The sequence below is a fragment of the Triticum aestivum genome, chromosome 2A (genome assembly GCF_018294505.1).
Source record: "Triticum aestivum cultivar Chinese Spring chromosome 2A, IWGSC CS RefSeq v2.1, whole genome shotgun sequence".
In the NCBI taxonomy this organism is placed as follows: Eukaryota; Viridiplantae; Streptophyta; class Magnoliopsida; order Poales; family Poaceae; genus Triticum; species Triticum aestivum.
Window position 1 is genome coordinate 42,363,599 of NC_057797.1, and position 6,000 is coordinate 42,369,598.

Consider the following 6,000-nt stretch of genomic DNA (forward strand, 5'->3'; position numbering starts at 1 on the left):
CCTCGGTAAGAGAAGGAGGGACCTCGGCGCCCTTGAACAGCACCCTCCAGACGTCGTTGTGTGTCATGTCGAAGAGCTCGCTTAGAGTCTGGTGCCGGGCCGGGTCGAACTCCCATAAGTTAAAATCCCGTTGTTGACACGGGAGGATCCGGCGGAAGAGCATGACCTGGACTATGTTGACAAGCTTGAGCTTCTTGCTTGCCATATTCCGGATACATTTCTGGAGTCCGTCCAGCTCCACCGATGAACCCCAGGACATGCCCTTCTCTTTCCAGGAGGTGAGCCACATGGGGATTCTGGATCGAAACTCAGGGGCCACCACCCAGTTGGTGTTGCACAGCTCGGCGATGTAGAACCACGCCGATTGCCATCCCTTTATGGTCTCCATGAAGGATCCTTCGAGCCATATAACATTGGGCATCTTGCCCACCATGGCCCCACCGCATTCCGCTTGTTGGCCTCCCACCACCTTCGGCTTGATATTGAAGGTCTTCAGCCATAGGCCAAAGTGGGGCCGGATGTGGAGGAAAGCCTCACACACAACGATGAATGCCCAAATGTTGAGGATGAAGTTCGGGGCTAGATCATGAAAGTCCAGCCCGTAGTAGAACATGAGACCACGGATGAATGGATGGAGGGGAAACCCCAGTCCACGGAGGAAGTGGTGGAGGAAGACTACCCTCTCGTGAGGTTCCGGGGTGGGGACGATCTGCCCCGCAGCGGGCAGCCGATGCGCGATATTCGCGGATAAGTATCCGGCTCCACGTAGCTTTTTGATGTGTCCCTCCATGACGGAGGAAGCCATCCACTTGCCTCCCGCTCCGGACATGTTTGGAGAAGGTTGAGGAGAAGGATGTGGACTTGGGCGTTGGAGCTCGAGTGCGCAAGAATGGATGACCAAGGAGGAAGAAGGCGTGGGTAGAAAAGGGTTAAACCTTATCCCCTTATAAGGGCGGCCGAAACTATGTGCCCCCACTAGCCTGGTAAAACTCTCTTATCCCCCAAGCGCCGTAATTGATGGCGCGGTTGGGTTACCCACACCCATATTGATGAGAATACCGTAATAAGGGGGACACGATCTCTTCTTTGACAAGACGTGTCAAGAAACTGCCTCGCGTTATGTGCGGGGCTAGTTAAAGGAAACAGTTCGAATAATCACTGGGCCACGGCATGATGTCATGTTGCCGAAACATGTCAGCAGATTAGATTTGTGGAAATATCATTCTCTCTATGGTGGTATGTGGAACTTATTTTGCAGGGTCGGACACTATCCTTGTATTCAAATTCTTCCGTGGTGTATTCGGAGGAGGAACCCGCCTTGCAATGCCGAAGACAATACTGTGTGCCAGACTCATCGTCATTGAAGCCTGGTTCAGGGGCTACTGTGGGAGTCCTGGATTAGGGGGCCTCCGGACAGCCGGACTATATCCTTTGGCCGGACTATTAGACTATGAAGATAAAAGATTGAAGACTTCGTCTCGTGTCCGGATGGGACTCTACTTGGCATGGAAGGCAAGCTAGGTAGTACTGATATGGATATCTCCTCCTTTGTAACCCTAACCCCCTTCGGTGTCTATATAAACCGGAGGGTTTTAGTCAGTAGGACAACATACAATCATATCATAGGCTAGCTTCTAGGGTTTAGCCTCTCCGATCTCGTGGTAGATCAACTCTTGTAATACTCATATCATCAAGAATAAATCAAGCAGGATGTAGGGTTTTACCTCCGTCAAGAGGGCCCGAACCTGGGTAAAACATCGTGTCCCCTGCCTCCTATTACCATCCGCCTTAGATGCACAGTTCGGGACCCCCTACCCGAGATCCGCTGGTTTTGAGACCGACAGTACCCAATACCTATAATGCTTGATGAAATTGATATCTAGTAGTACCTAGTATCTAGAAATTGCAGTTTATTGAAACTGAAATGGGGTAGGAAGCGGGGGAAATGATGAAAGATATAACAGTAGCATGGGGCTAGGAAAGCGCTACAGCTAACTATTAGTACCGCGTTCTGGAAAAGCGTTGCTGTTATATAGTCAGTATTAGTAGCACGGGTACATACCGTGCTACTACTAGCAGTTAGTTGTAGTGCCATAGTAGTAGCGCGGCTACCCGCGCTGCTGATAGCCTCAAAACCCGCGCTACTACTATGGTTTTACCTAGTAGTGCCCGGCCTGCGTGGGACAAAGCTGAGCAAGACCTGCTTGCTAAAGGGGTCCAACCAGCGATATTGAACTAGCCAGATCTTGCATGGACATGGTTCTTCGGGGTTGGGGGAACTTTGGACCCAAAATCAGGGAAGTGTGTTTTCTCAAAAGATCAACTTGCAATACCAGTCAAAAAGCTTGAGGAAGCAATCAAGGAAGCGCAGGAAGGGAGTTTCCATCCCGACAGAGAGAAGGACGAGCTGTCCAAGGCCCTCGGGAGTCCTGAACACCCTTGATGAAAACAAGGCACATCAGGCTTCGTTCCATGGGTGCATGGGTTTCCTGACAACACTAGTTATAGAAGCCGAGAGAGAAAGAAGAAGGATGTGAAGGAAATATGCCCTAGAGGCAATAATAAAGTTGTTATTTTATATTTCCTTATATCATGATAAATGTTTATTATTCATGCTAGAATTGTATTAACCGGAAACTTAGTACATGTGTGAATACATAGACAAACAGAATGTCCCTAGTATGCCTCTACTTGACAAGCTCATTAATCAAAGATGGTTATGTTTTCTGACCATCGACATGTGTTGTCACTTGATGAATGGGGTCTCATCATTAGAGAATGATGTGATGGACAAGACTTATTTGTTAGCTTGGGATTATGATCGTTTAGTTTTATTGCCATTGCTTTCTTGATGACTTATACATACTCCTCTTACTATGAGATTATGCAACTCCCGAATACCGGAGGGACACTTTGTGTGCTATCAAACGTCAGAACGTAACTGGGTGACTGTAAAGATGCTCTACAGGTGTCTCCGAAGGTGTTTGTTTGGTTGGCATAGATCGAGATTAGGATTTGTCACTCCTTGTATCGCAGAGGTATCTCTAGGCACTCTCTGTAATGCACATCACTATAAGCCTTGCAAACAATGTGACTAATGAGTTTGTTGCGGGATGATGCATTACGGTATGACTAAAGAGACTTGCCGGTAATGAGATTGAACTAGGTATGACGATATCAACGATCGAATCTCGGGCAAGTAACATACCGATGACAAAGGGAATGACGTATGTTGTTATGCGGTTTGACCGATAAAGATCTTCGTAGAATATGTAGGAGCCAATATGAGCATCTGCTACATCTTGAGCTTGCGTTGGTTTTCCCCGAAGAGGAAGGGATAATGCAGCAGAGTAGCGTAAGTATTTCCCTCAGTTTTTGAGAATCAAGGTATCAATCCAGTAGGAGGCCACGCTCAAGTCCCTCGTACCTGCACAAAACGATAGCTACTCACAACCAACGCGATTAGGGGTTGTCAATCCCTTCACGGTCACTTAGGAGAGTGAGATCTGATAGATATAATATTTTTGGTATTTTTGGTATAAAGATGCAAAGTAAAAAGTAAAGGCAAAGTAAAAAAGCAAAACAAGATTAAAGTGATGGAGATTGATATGATGAGAATAGACCCGGGGCCCATAGGTTTCACTAGTGGCTTCTCTCAAGAGCATAAGTATTCTACGGTGGGTGAACAAATTACTGTTGAGCAATTGACAGAATTGAGCATAGTTATGATAATATCTAGGCATGATCATGTATATAGGCATCACGTCCGTGACAAGTAGACCGAAACGATTCTGCATCTACTACTATTACTCCACTCATCGACCGCTATCCAGCATGCATCTAGAGTATTAAGTTAAAAACAGAGTAACGCCTTAAGCAAGATGACATGATGTAGAGAGATAAATTCATGCAATATGAAATAAACCCCATCTTGTTATCCTCGATGGCAACGATGCAATACGTGCCTTGCTGCCCCTTCTGTCACTGGGAAAGGACATCGCAAGATCGAACCCAAAGCTAAGCACTTCTCCCATGGCAAGAACTACCAATCTAGTTGGCCAAACCAAATGGATAATTCAAAGAGACTTGCAAAGATAACCAATCATACATAAAAGAATTCAGAGTAGATTCAAATATTATTCATAGATAGACTTGATCATAAACCCACAATTCATTGGTCTCAACAAACACACCGCAAAAAGAAGATTACATCGAATAGATCTCCACAAGAGAGGGGAGAATGTTGTATTGAAATCCAAAAAGAGAGAACAAGCCATCTAGCTACTAACTATGGACCCAAAAGTCCGAGGTAAACTACTCACACTTCATCGGAGAGGCTATGATGATGTAGAAGCCCTCCGTGATGACGGCCCTCTCCGGCGGAGCTTCGAAACAGGCCCCAAGATGGGATCTCGTGGATACAGAAAGTTGCGGTGGTGGAATTAGGTTTTTGGCTCCTCATCTGATCGTTTGGGGATACGTAGGTATATATAGGAGGAAGGAGTACGTTGGTGGAGCACCGAGGGGCCCACGAGGCAGGGGGCGCGCCCTAGGGGGGGGCGCCCCCCACCCTCGTGACCTCCTCTTTGACTCCTTGGAGTAGGGTCCAAGTCTCCTGGATCACGTTCGGTGAGAAAATCACGTTCCCGAGATTTTATTCTGTTTGGACTCCGTTTGATATTCCGTTTCTTTGAAACACTGAAATAGGAAAAAAAACATCAATTCTGGGCTGGCCCTCCGGTTAATAGTTTAGTCCCAAAAATAATATAAAAGTGGAAAATAAAGCCCAATATAGTCCAAAACAGTAGATAATATAGCATGGAGCAATCAAAAATTATAGATACATTGGAGACGTATTAGGCATCCCCAAGCTTAATTCCTGCTCGTCCTCGAGTAGGTAAATGATAAAAAGAGAATTTTTGATGCGGAGTGCTACTTGGCATAATGTCAATGCAAATCTTCTTAATTGTGATATGAGTATTCAGATTCAAAAGATTCAAGACAAAAGTTTATATTGACAGAAAAATAATAATACTTCAAGCATACTAAGAAAGCAATTATGTCTTCTCAAAATAACATGGCCAAAGAAAGTTATCTCTACAAAATCATATAGTCTGGCTATGCTCTATCTTCACCACACAAAGTATTTAAATCATGCACAACCCCGATGACAAGCCAAGCAATTGTTTCATACTCTAACTTTTTCAAAACTTTTTCAATCTTCACGCAATACATGAGCGTGAGCCATGGATATAGCACTATAGGTGGAATAGACAAAAAGGAGGGGAAGATAGTCTCACATCAACTAGGCGTATCAATGGGCTATGGAGATGCCCATCAATAGATATCAATGTGAGTGAGTAGGGATTGCCATGCAACGGATGCACTAGAGCTATAAATGTATGAAAGATCAACAAAATAAACTAGTGGGTGTGAATCCAACTTGCTTGCTCACGAAGACCTAGGGCACTTGAGGAGGCCCATCATTGGAATATACAAGCCAAGTTCTATAACGTAAAATTCCCACTAGTATATGAAAGTGATAACATGAGAGACTCTCTACTATGAAGATCATGGTGCTACTTTGAAGCACAAGTGTGGTAAAAGGATAGTTGCATTGCCCCTTTTTATTTATTTTCTCTTTTTTTGGGCCTTCTCTTTTTTCTTTGGCCTTTCTCTTTTTTCTGGGACAATGCTCTATTAAATGATGATCATCACACTTTTATTTATTTACAACTCAATGCTTACAACTCGATTCTAAAACAAAGTATGACTCTATATGGATGCCTCCGGCGGTGTACCGGGATATGCAATGAATCAAGAGTGACAAGTATGAAGAAATTATGAACGGTGGCTTTGCCACAAATACTATGTCAACTACATGATCATGCTAAGCAATATGACAATGATGAATGTGTCATGATGAACTAGATGGTGGAAAGTTGCATGGCAATATATCTCGGAATGGCTATGGAAATGCCATAATAGGTAGGTATGGTG